Here is a 13,127-nt window from a genome sequence, read left to right as displayed (position 1 = left end):
TTCTGAATCCTAATAGAACATTCTTTACATCTTTTTTATGGTACTTGACACATTTCACTTGTATTATAACTGTTAACATAATGATCCCACTAGATTATAGACTTTTAGAAGAAAAACATTGTGTTCACCTGTTCAAGACAGGTGTTCATATATGAGGTACCTCTTGAAAAATACTTTAAAATTCAGTTTAATTGAAACACTTCATTCGGATCTATCTTTAAACTGATACTGTATATCTGTCTGATTATGAAGTGTGGAGAATTCGAATAAGCAGTGTTTTTAAGTGTGACCATAAGTGGCTGTGTAGTGGAGTCACCCTTTCTTCTGAGGAAAGCATTTTCGTTTCTATGTGTGAAGACCCCTCCATTCAGCTAAGAGTACACGTGTTGCCGGGTCAGGCGGCTCCTCAATGCAAAAGAAGGCCGGTGACCTAGTCCAGTCACTTATGGTGTTTGTGTCTTAGAGTCCATGATTAGCTCCACTATGGTCATGTGGCAAAATTCAGTCCAGTCAGATCCCAATCTGAGACCTTTACTGTGGTGATAGGGGAAAGCCAATCTTCTGCAACAGGGTCTGAAAGGTCAAATGTAAACCTAAAGCTTTCTTGTCAACTCTGTAAGATTCTGTCAGAGAGGGCTTATAGCACAGTGTGGAAAAACTGAAAAACAAAAAAAACAAGCAAACAAAAAAAAACTAAGAAATAAAGAAAATAAAACCCAGTCTTAATTATGCTGTGTGAGCTCCTGGATCCCACCATGCCTGACTTCTCTTTCCTTGGATTTTTCAGTTCTACAAATCAATGCCTATGTCTGGTGCCTAAGCTAATATTAATTCAAATCTATCATTTGAAAACAAAGGCATTTTGCCAACTCTAACCTGAAATGTAGAATACTTATAAGTATATTTTCAAGTCTAGCTATATAATATTTATTGTGCAGTGCAAAAAAAAAATATGTTTCTGGTACCCAAAGCTTTAAATTCAGAGTATTAAATGGTTTTAAAAATACACATAACTGATTATGTTAAATATTTTCTAAGTGTATGGGGATATCAAAATAATCTTAAGACATAGTACAATTAATTTTCAGCCACTACAAGATGGTATATATTTGCATAGGAATACATTATAGAAATGGATACATTTCTGCCAAATATTTACCCCCCCCCCAACTACTTGCTACAGTATAATTCTTTTCACTTGACTGAAGTTCTCAACATGTAGCCATTCTTTGGATCCTATCTGTTGAGAGACCTTATTAAAATTATACCAGGGGCACCTGAGTGGCTCAGTCGGTTAAGCGTTTGGCTTCAGATCAGGTCATGATCTCATCGTTCATGAGTTTAAGCCCTGCATCAGGCTCTGTGCTGACAGCTCAGAGTCTGGAGCCTGTTTCAGATTCTGTGTCTCCCTCTCCCTCTGCCCCTCCTCTGTTCACCCTCTGTGTCTCTATCCCTTTCAAAAATAAGCAAACATTAAAAAATATTAAAGAAAAAGTAAATAAAATTATACCAGACAGGGTAGGGGAGGCCTAAGAAGTAAAAGGAAACAAAGCTCTCCTGGGAGCATGATATCTTTATCATATGCCCTAGGTGCTGAGAAAGAAGATGAGTAGGTTTTAAGGACAATGGGAATGGGATGGAAGGAGCCAAGTGTGATCTGTCCTTCTAGGTACCAAGGCTGGGAGACCCTAAATTAGGGACAGATCAGGCCACTCCAAAACAAAGCATAGAAAGGGAATAAAAGGAGGAAATACCACAGACAAAAAGTCTCTTTTCTGAATTTTGCAGAATACTGGCCCCAAGTGGAAAAGCATGATATACTTTTAATAAATCAGTTTTGAAATTACTCTCCAAATGAGATTCTCTGCGTTGTTTCATTTCACCAAAATGTGTTTATTTATTCACTTAAAATGTATAAAGGTATAGTAACCTATAGTACCTCATTTTTAAGTGACTGTATTTAAGATTTTGTATATTCAAGAGATAATGTGTTACTTGTTTTTACAAATAATTCTGAGAGTATCTTAGTTTATGTCTATCATCTCTAATTGTTGCTCTTTATAACTCCATACTAAGCTACATTTATTTCATTCTTAGTTTTATAAATTCTTCATAAGATACTTATATTTTAATTTGACCGTTTCTGCAAGAAACAATCATCTTACAAAGAATTTGGCTTTTATAAATATGAAATGGTTTAAAAAACTGCAGTGGACATTTTTTCAGCGCCAAACACTTCTGTGGATTCACTCTTGCTAATATGGAAGCACTACATATATTTATTCATGTGATGTTCTTTTATAATAAAATGAAATAAAGTAATAACATATCAACCAAAACTATCTGAATTACACAGCTTTTGTAGATGCAGAGGTTCAGAACCACAATATTGAAGACAGATTTAAATAATGCTTTCCATTGTGTGGAAATGTAACAAATTGAAAAGCTAATCAGAATATCAAAGCAAATATATATCACCCGGGTCTCCCTTTTTCCTTTCACTATAACAATAAAAGATGTATTGAACACGAAGTCCTAATCTCCATTTTTCTGTGATCCTTTTAATAGTCAACAAGTAACTAGCCTCAGTATTGACAACTGAAGAGGTCTTAAAATAGAGTGTACTAATATGCCTAATAATTTCCTACTAAATTGACCATATCAAAAACATTTATATGTGTCTTTCAATAAAAGATAATAAAGGAAAAGAATTGTTGCCACTTATCAACTGCGTAACCATTTTTTAATAACACACAAAAAAATAGGTGTTGTGGGGCCATCACTTCCCCCATTCAACAGCACAATAAAAATAATATTAGGGAAGAGTATATCATATCTCATGCTTTTATTAAAATTCTTTCAAAAATTGACACTCGGATTTATTTTAGGTATTTGTCTCTGAGATTAGCAGCACTTTATATTTTTGTACATATGTTACAGAACACAAAGACATTTTGTAAAAGGAAGAAGTTAGTATAAAAGATAAGTTCTTGTCACTTTAAGATTAACAAATCCTTTTCATTTCTAAGGTTATTATTTTGGAAAACTTCAAAGAAAGAAAATTACATAATTATATGAATAACAAAAACATATCCTAATTTGCCCCTTTTCCCAAAAGTAACCTCCAATAAAGGTTCTTTTTTAAACAGAGAATTTTGCTAGTGAAATAGAAACTTGCCCTCATTTCACCCTATATCTTAAATAAAATTTAGGAAAATAATATAAAATATTCAAGTGTCATAACAAAGAGCTTTGTTTTGCATTTTAAAACTTTCCTGTTTTTTAATAGTTATTTAAAAAACTACACATTTGATAAACTACAACTTTGCAAAGGCTTCTAATGTTAACTTGAACCCAACACTTTATACTGGATAACTTCCGTGCTGCAACTCAGAGGTTATTTCTTATTGTTACAAAGTGCCTTTTTCTCTTTCCTCATCTGGATCCTGAATAGTACATATTTTGTAAAACGATCAGTTGAAGATGCAAAGTCCCTTATTTTCTCTAGTAGTTAATTTTAAAAGCACTTTCAAACTAAAAGTATACCTTACTCTGTCTTTAACAGTTTAGTACAAAATCTTAGCAAATGATTCTATTGTAATATCTTCTAAGGGACTTTTGAACTTGGCAGTTGCAAATATAAAAAGAATATTCTTTTCTACACCAAGGAAACAAACAGATGTTTTAATCACAGGTGAAAACACATTTTCATAGAAATATTTGTATATTCACACCAGAGCGTAGGACACCGCCAAACATTTTCATGTTTAAATTTCATATTCACTGTAAAGTTAAAATTTGCTTACCTTTTCTCGGTGATCACTTGTTATTGAAACTGCCATCAACTTCCAACTGTTAATGACTCTTTCAACAAAAACGGAAAACAGTAAAGTCACATGTCATAAGAGTAGGCCTATGTTGGATGCTGCTTAATTTCAGTACTGGAGAAAAAAAAAAAAGGCGGGGGGGTTGGGGCGAGCACAAAAAACTTTAAAATAAAACCACTTCCTGCGTAGAGACGGTTAACCACATACACATCATTACTCGATTTGAAGAAATTGCCTTGTATAGTCAACAATATTTTTATTTTTCAATGTTCTTTTCAATTTTCAAACACTACTACATTTCTACAGGTTTCATCAATTCTGGTTTAATGGGGAAAATGTGTGGTTAAAAATGTAGCAGGGGGAGGAGCAGGAGGGTAAGCAAGGAGGGAACTTCCTCTTTCTCTCCTTCTAGCAAGAGCTTCAAACCTAAGTCTCTGCTATCCTCTGTTGGCGTGAGTATATTCACATAGCACCAAGAGGCCCCGCTTATTGACGGGGAAGCCGAGAAGCCACTTCCAATTCACGAGCTGATAATTCCGTCTCGTGGACGGACCAACAAAGAGGTGGTCCAGTTACTAAATACAATGTCTCCGACAGGTTGCTAACGAACTTCAGAGAACACAGCCCAGGGCCCCAGGGCCACCTGGAGGAAAGAAGCGTGCTTATCTAGCACGTGCTGTGACACTCACTTTGGTGGTGGCTCACACACTGGTGTGTCCTCTCTGGCAGTTTCCTAAGCAGTTCTGAAATCTGCTGATGAGATTTTGCTCTAGCCGAATGATTTTTTGTGTGGCCTGATTTAAGAAGAAAAATAAAGGATAAAAAGGGTGTCATTTTTGGCAAGCTGCTATGTGCTCATTTGTGTCAAACTTCAACCAATCTCAGACATATTTGGGGGGGGGGGGCAGCTCTCAACAATAACTATAGGATGGGCATCTTTATTGAACCATGGAGTTCAAGAAATAAGTTCCTGGATGTCCAGGCTTGGCTGGTTTTGTGAGATTTGCAGGATACTCACAAAGGGAAAAGCTCCCCTTCCAAATATATGAGAAAGTTAAATCACAACCTCTTGTCATACAAACCAATTAGCCTGGAAATCTGTGTAATAGCTCTCAGTAGTGTGGAATGTTTGGCACACATAAAGACAATCATATATATATATATATATATATATATATATATATATATATACACACACACACACACACACACACATATTTGTTACATGTGGCCCAAGTGAAGGATGGCATGTCCCTACAAATTGGTCTAATTTCTCCAAGACCTCCTTTTCAAAATTATATTTCAGACTGACTCTAGATCTTACTATCAATTGTCATTCTGGGATGCACCTTTTTAAGTGTTTAGAGCCGTGAAGTTTGTACTCAATATTCTCCTTAAGACTGAGGAAAAACTGGAAAGAACATGGTACTGAAAGGGAGGAAATCAGAATTCAGGCCTCAATTCTGACACTGCTATTTATTTAACCTTGGCCAAGTCACTTCAGTTCTCTGAGATTCGGGTTATTTTTGATATACCGGAACACACAAATAAAAACTGTCTATCTGCCAGGGTAAAAGTGAAGTTCTGGTTCACAAACCTGGCGGCTTCCCGGTGAAATCTGAAACTGGCTTCCATTCAGAGAGGCCAAGGAGAGACGGAAGAGAGAGGGAGCCCCTCCAGATGGGTAGGTTGCAGGTTTAATAAGCAAGGGAACTCACGTGCGAAGCTGGTCTTAGGAGGCCACATGACAAGCAGATCTCCGCACCAGAATCTTAAAAGTTTATTTAGAGGCCTTAACTGAGTTCATCTCATATTCCCTCCAGGCAGCCTTAGCCACGCATTCTCTTTCAAAGCTGCATCCTTAAAAAGACTCCCACTGTGGGAACTGTGGGCAGAATGTAGATTTCAAGGACAGAGGAGGGGCTGAGGAGACTGATTGCCCAGGTGTGGTTCCTGGGTCAACCTGGGGTCAAGTCCTCTTGATGACCTCCTCTGACGATCTCTCTCCTGACTGGCTCTTAACATCTTTCATGCCCGCCCCCCCTTATAATGTGTGCTGAGAGTTAACAAGAGGTTTTATTAGCTGGGAGGTGGCTAGTCTCATGGCTGTGTGGCCACATAGGGGGCAGATACCACAGCAACAATATAGAAACATACAAGAGAAAAAACATAGATTAAGATGATGATTTTAAAAATAAGTAACAATTTTTTTTTTTTTAATGAGAGCTGCATGCTTTAAACCCTTGATTTAAGTCCCCTAGGCTGGGGTTCAGAGTGTTGTTTGTATTTTCATGTGAATTAATAACATCAGCAGACTCATTTTGTTTGGAGAATGGAGAAATGCCTCCTTGTGAGGCAGTAATGATGTTCCAGGTTATCTCATTTGGGAGGACAGCTTTTCTCATTGGAGACATTTTAGGGTTCAGTAAAGACAGGTTTTGATGGCTATCATTTAAGGCTTGTTGGGTGAATTTAGTAGGGGCTTCTATGTGTGCTACAGCATCCTATAGGCCCATGCAGGGGAAAAAGATGGTGGCCAAGTAATTGTACCAATGGAAAACTAGAAGTGCCTTGAGAGGAAAGTTGGCAGTTTTTGTTACTGTGGGGGGATTCTCCCCTGTGTCCAGGGAAAACCCAGAGTGTAGTGACCCAAACACCCAGGTGAAAGCCATGGCCAAATGTTTGTGCCATATAACCACTGGGTTTCATTTGGGGATACCCAATGAACACCTGAGAGGCCATATCAGTCAGTGCCAAACCAGCCACTATCCTTTGATATGACAGAATGACTATATTGTTCTCATGATCTTTATCCCATATCCCTAGTGTGTCTGGGTTGGTTTTATTTAGAGTGATTTTTCTGTTCCCAGCATAAGAGTTCCGTGGCGTTCAAATGCCCATAACCCAGGGTGAGCTACACCAACCTGTCCCAATCAGAACACAGCCACCCACGGCTCTGATAGTGGCATTTTCAGGGCCCTTTTGGTCAGCCGTTTGATGGGCTGCCTGCAGTTGGATTAACAAAAAAGGAATACCCACGCCCAACATTATCGATAGTGTGTGCCACAGGCAAGGTTTTTGGATCAGTATTGGTAAGATCAGTTCTAGTTCTAGTTTGTTCTTCCTTCATGTATTAATTAGGGCTTTTCTTTTCTTTTTTAAGTTTACTTGTTTTGAGAGAGAGAAAGCCCCTTGAGAGTCATTGGGGGAGGGACATAGAGAGGGGGAGGAGAGAATCCTACAAACCATGAGATCATGACCTGGGCTGAAACCAAGAGTCAGATGCTTAACCCACTGAGCCACTCTGGAGCTCCAAATTAGGGCTTTTCAATCCTCTCCCTGGAATGGTGATACCCAGCATGGCAATCCTGACAAACCAGAGAGGGACAGCTGCCCACATACCCAACAGCTAGATTGATTCCTTTGTCAGACATATAAGTGGGACCACTGTACAAAGGTATTTCTTTCAGGTGCCTATATCATAACTAGACTCCATAGGAGCAGGAGAAGTCCAAGGTTGAAAAGACAAATTTCCTAAGAATGTGTATGGGAAGGTCGTCCCCTTCTATACAAAGTATACTTGTGGCCTGATCCTTAGCTGTTAATGTGGCTGCAGCTTTAGGAATTTGAGCTTGTTGTACAGAACATACATGTTAGCCTGGGCATGTGGCACTGTCAGGCATGAGATGGACTGGAGGCTGGATATGCAAGACCACAACCCCCATCTTCTCCCCTCCTTTAATGGTGCATATTTCAACTCAAGTATAATGCATTTTTCTAGGTCTGGCTTATAGCAGGATGATGGGATCTTGGTGGAGATTAAGTAGTTACCCTTCACCCAGGGATTTGATGTAACTCACCTATCCCAATAGGATGTCCCATTGTAAATTCCAAGAGAAAATGCCTTTTCCAGGTGTGATGGGGCTTAGCGTTCTCAGCAACATAATACATTAATATATGGTGAGGGTCAGGGCGATAGCTGTCTCCTGTGACTTCCATACCTATAGGATTGAGTGTCTCAGCAGGGGTCCCTAGTCTGGTATATGGGGCAACAGGCCTTACTGGTTAATCACTTAAATATATTAAATCTGGGACAGTATGTTAGTCCACTTGGCCAAGGCAGTTTTATTTGTTAGTAATTTAATCTATTGCTTTAAAATTTCATTTTTCCTATCAACCCTGATGCTTGCTGGTTATAGGGGATAAAACTTCCATTCAATGTCATGGTGTTTTGACCAGTATTGCATATCATGACCATTAAAATATGACCTTGATCACTGTTTATTTGATGAGGATATCCATACGTAGTACTCAGCTTCTCTAGTCCCCTAATGGTGCCAGCCCAGTTTGCACGACAGGGGAAAGCTTGGGTTAGTTCAGATTCAGTGTCCATATAAACCAAGACATATTTAGAACCCTCACTCTAAGGGCAGAGACCAATAGTATTATTGATTTGCCTCCTTAGCCAGTTGGGAACTCTGTCAAGTGGTCCCAGACTCCTTCAGCAGTTGCCTTCCCACAAGTCCAATCTATTTTATCTACTGAATTGCTAGGTCTTGTGCTCAAACTAGGACATCAGCTTCTTGATTGTCAGGGGTTATTAGTACCTTATGATCCCACAGCTCCTTTAGGCTCTTGCAGGTGAACTCAAATGCCTTTCCATATATATTGACTCCACAAGGGTTTATTCATGATCACCCATTCCTTGGCTTCCCATTGTTCAAGTCATGGGGTTAATCTTTTTTTATTTTATTTTATTTTATTTTATTTTATTTTATTTTATTTTATATTTTATTTTATTTTTAGAGAGAGAGTGTTTGTGAGAGCAGGGGAAAGGGGCACAGAGACAGAAAGTCTTAAACAGGCTCCATGCTCAGCATGGGTAGCCCTGCCCAAAGTTTTAATCCACTTCTCTACTATTTTTGTCTCAGAAAAGGCAACTTGTAGTTCTGATCCCAAGGAAGAATAATTCCCAAATGATTTCCAAAAATGTTATGGTGGTGCCCATGCCTTGAATTTTCTGTTGGTTCACTACCTACACTGTCCCTCATAGATGTTCCAACAAAATCTGCAAAGTGTCCTGTAAGAGAGGTAAGTCTTCACAAGTTAATGTTATATTATTAATGTAATGGGCCCATTTTACTGAGATGGGGAAGGACAGTAATAGGTCTGTTATCTTCAGATGACATAATGTGAGCTGTGTAGGTAGCCTTGGGGAAGGACTTGAAAGGTCTCTTTTTGACCCTCCCATGTGAAAGCAAATTAATCTTGTGACTCAGCATCCAGGAATGTACTGAAAAAGAGTGTGCTAAGTCCAGCACAACATGGAATAATTCCAGAACCATGTCCAAGGTATTTAAGGTGGTGGCAATGGTGAGCACAGCAGAATGGAGGTGGTGAGGGGAAACATTATGTGGTTCACTTGTTCAATTCTCAGTAGTAGTTTTGATTAAGAACAAGTAAACATGAAATGGAGACAAAAACATCTTTTTTTTTTTTTTTTGGTATAAAATGGGAGGCCGACAACTTAGGCAGTGATATACTTGGTTTTGATCTCTAGAAGGAGACGTACTTACTATGATTGTGATTAAGGTTCTATTTAGGGCTTTGACATTTGTGGCTTACCATGTTCACTCTTTCTAATCTAATATTTATTGACTGCTTGCTATAGATCAAGAATGGTATCAAGCACTTTACATTTTTTCTGTCATTTACTCCTCACAACAACTTTATGAACTGAGCAATGTTATTATACTCTTTTTTTTTTTTATAATTTTTTTTTCAACGTTTATTTATTTTTTTTGGGACAGAGAGAGACAGAGCATGAACGGGGGAGGGGCAGAGAGAGAGGGAGACACAGAATCGGAAACAGGCTCCAGGCTCTGAGCCATCAGCCCAGAGCCCGACGCGGGGCTCGAACTCCCGGACGGCGAGATCGTGACCTGGCTGAAGTCGGACGCTTAACCGACTGCGCCACCCAGGCGCCCCGTCTTTTTTTTTTTTTTTTTAAACGAAGAAACTAAGGTTAAATTGCTGCCCCAATTAGTAAGGAGTAGAGCCAGGATTCAAATTTAGAAGCTCTGACTCCATAGCCCTTCTTCTAAATTACTAGGTTATCTGCTAACTGTTTGCTGTGCAGCACAACTGAAAGTGAATAATACTGAGGAAAAGTTTCACCCCTGGTATTTCTTTTCGCTTCTTCACTGACAGGATTAATAGACTTAACAGGTAAAAATCATTCTTGCGAATCACACTAAAATCAGATTTCTCTAAAAAGCTCTCTGCATTTTAAATCATTGTTGAAGAGACTGAAAGAATGGCTGGATAAATGGAAATGTATTATGTTCATAGATAAGAATCCTAACCATGTAAATGCATCAATCTGCCTAATTCAATCAACAAGTAGATTCAGTAAAATCCCAATTATTATTGCAGCTAATGTTTTAAAGAACACACAGGTTTTTTCCCCCAAATTTTCATAAAAAAATAAGTGTTTAGAAATACCTAAGTCCATTTTGAAACAGAAGATGACTCCCCTGTCAGATATTGACATAGTCCCAAGCAAGCCATAGGATTAAAAAACATTTCAGTGCTAGCCCAGAAACAGTTCAGAAAAGACTGAATTTATTTGAGAACTTGATATATAACAAAGACAGCATCATAAGGTAAACATGAAGAACAAATTGATTAGTAGATGGTGTTGGCAAGACATAATCTCTAAATCAAGAAAAATAGAGTTAGGCCCCCTACCTTTCACCGCATGCAAAGGAGGACCCTAGATGCGTTAAAATCTACATTTGAAAGGTAAAACCACAATTCTGATACAGTAAAATGACAGAAAATATTTTTGGAATAAAGGAACTTTCCTTTCTTTTTTTTTTTTTTTGTTTTTAATTAATTTATTTACTTATTTAAGTAATCTCCACACCCAATGTGGGGCTCAAACTCATGACCCCGAGACCAAGAGTCGCATTCTTTCCTGACTGAGCCAGCCAGGCACCCCTAAAGGAAATTTCTTTTTTTTTTAATTTTTTTAATGTTTATTTATTTTTGAGAGACAAAGAGCACGAGGGGGGAAGAAGCAGACAGAGGGAGACACAGAATCCGAAGCAGGCTCCAGGCTCTGGGCTATCAGCACAGTGTCTGATGCAGGGCTCAAACCCACGAACTGTGAGATAATGACCTGAGCCGAAGTCAGCGCTTAACCGACTGAGCCACCCAGGCGCCCCAAGGAAATTTCTTAAGCAGCATCCCTAAATTAAAAATAAAAGAGCAAAAATATATGGATTTGACTGTACAATAATTAAGAATTTCTGTTAATTATTAAACACTATTGACAGAGTAACAGGAAAATAACAAACCAGTGGAAAATACCTAGATTGACAAAAGATTTGTGCAAATCAATAAGAAAACAATAGGCAAACTGACTGGAAATAAGAACATAATTTAAATAAATAACTCATGAAAATACCTGACCAATATGTCAAGAGATACACAAACTCTCTAATGATCACTCTAAAAACAGGTTAAGTTAGCTTCTGTTGAAATGGCAAAAATCCGGATGAGAATTTATGGAGAGAAGAACTCTCATATATCGCTAGTTGAATTGTACACTGAAGCTATACTGACAAGGAATCTAGCAAAAGTTAGGAAAATAGAATATGTATGCATTATGTTCCAGCAACCCAATTCTGGTGTAAATCTATGGTACAGATAAATTCCTGACAGAGTCGCTTCTTGCCTTTATCACACCGAGTTAACTGATTTTGGCCTCAGTTCTTGTGGTTCAGGTAACACTTACTTGCATTGTGTTTGTGTGTTTGTGTATGATCACGGGGAAAACCAAAAGTTTCTAGACCCTCTGAACAGATGTTGTGAGCTGGACACGAAAGGAGAATAGCAAAGGGAGGAAAGGCTTGACAGACTGAGAATGAGTTAGATTCCCTGAGACTAGGATGAGAGAGGGGTGAGCTTCCCTCACTGAGGAGAGTCGTGCTCTACCCTCAGGCAGCTGCCCAGCACTAGTGAGTGATTTAATCTGGAGGTAACATCTATTCACTTAATGAGTACTTACTATGTGTCAGGCACAGCACACTACGGTAGGCTTTGGGCATACTATTAGGGAAAAAAGATAAATAATTGAAATATAGAGTATATTAGACAGTAATCACTGATAAGGAGAAAAATATAAAAGCGGTGAAATGGCACATGAAATGTTGAGGAGGTAAAATTTTAAGTCTATAAGCAGAGGGATCATATGAAGGAAAGTAAAGAAAGACCTAAAGAAATTGAGGGAGTGAGCCATGTGGGTTGAGGGGTGGGAGGTGGGTATTCCAGACAGAGGGAATAGGAAGTACAAAAACTCTAGATGAGGATCATGTCTAGAATGTTTAAAAAAAAATGTGTGGAGATCAGTGTGACTGCAGAGGACCAAGAAAGGAAGGAGTATGAGGATAATGTCAGAGAAGTAATAAAGGCCTAGACTATTTGGGTACCCCTGCCCTTTTGGAAAATCTGAGGGAGAAAGCGAAACATTAAGATAATTTGTCTCACAGGTGTACAAGATCACTGTCTATCATATGAAGAATTTACTGAAGGAGGTAGGAATAGAACCAGGGACACCAATTATCAAGCTATTGCAATAATTCAAGGCAGAGATGATTGGGAATTAGACCAAGGTGGTGGAGACAGGTATAAAGGAGATTTCACCATCAAATTCTGGATGTGCTTTGAAAGTGGGTCCAACAGGGTTTCCTCTTGAGCAACCACAGATAAATCGAGATTATAGTCCAAACTACTGAAAAATGTAGCTGCTATTAAATGAGGTGAAAAAAAAAAACTTTAGAAGAGCTGGTTTTGCTGCATCGGGGCCCAAAGCTAAAGGAGTAAAACTGAAGACTGCTCCTATGGCAAATTGAGGAGGCATGTAATCCTTTGAGTCAGAGATTTTCATGCCCATTGAGGAAATGAAGAGACGGTACTGGGCTTTGGTACTCCAAAGCCAAGAGTTAGAACTGATTCTTGCTAAAGAGAACACTGTAGAATTGTTATGACTGCCACAAAAGAGGCACTAAAATAGATTAACAAAACAAAACAAAACAAAACAAAACAAGAAAACTTGTCAACACTAGGGTTCTATGTGGGGAAAGAAAGTCTTTTGTGAGAAATTGAAAATTGATTCATGTTGAGGATCCAGATGCATAATATCTTCTCCAGTACTGAGAATTCTAAGTCTATAAATCCATGTAAAACTACTTTTAGACCAGTAAAACCAGGTGGCCTTGGAAAAAGCAAATGCAA

At 38.4% G+C, this 13,127-nt stretch overlaps 1 protein-coding gene across 8 annotated transcripts in view; it reads right to left on the bottom strand.

Annotated features, from left to right (window-relative positions):
- The window catches only part of ARHGAP15 (Rho GTPase activating protein 15), a 615,977-nt gene extending 610,285 nt beyond the window's left edge, over positions 1-5,692 (bottom strand). For 3 of the 8 annotated variants that reach the window (XM_045033726.1, XM_045033727.1, XM_045033728.1), the window contains exons 1-3: positions 5,425-5,522; positions 4,517-4,621; positions 3,807-3,941 (exon numbers count right to left, since the gene is read on the bottom strand). The gene's annotated coding sequence lies outside the window, so the exon portion shown is untranslated. Of the gene's footprint in view, positions 1-3,806; positions 4,148-4,516; positions 4,622-5,424; positions 5,523-5,545 lie in introns of those variants that run through there. The other 5 variants (XM_045033723.1, XM_045033725.1, XM_045033722.1 and 2 more) reach the window with 5 other exon arrangements.
- Between the last annotated feature and the right edge of the window lie 7,435 nt (positions 5,693-13,127).

This window comes from Felis catus, chromosome C1 (assembly GCF_018350175.1).
Source record: "Felis catus isolate Fca126 chromosome C1, F.catus_Fca126_mat1.0, whole genome shotgun sequence".
Classification (NCBI taxonomy): domain Eukaryota; kingdom Metazoa; phylum Chordata; class Mammalia; order Carnivora; family Felidae; genus Felis; species Felis catus.
The sequence above is the reverse complement of the archived record's forward strand: the minus strand, read 5'-3'. Positions and strand labels throughout refer to the sequence as shown.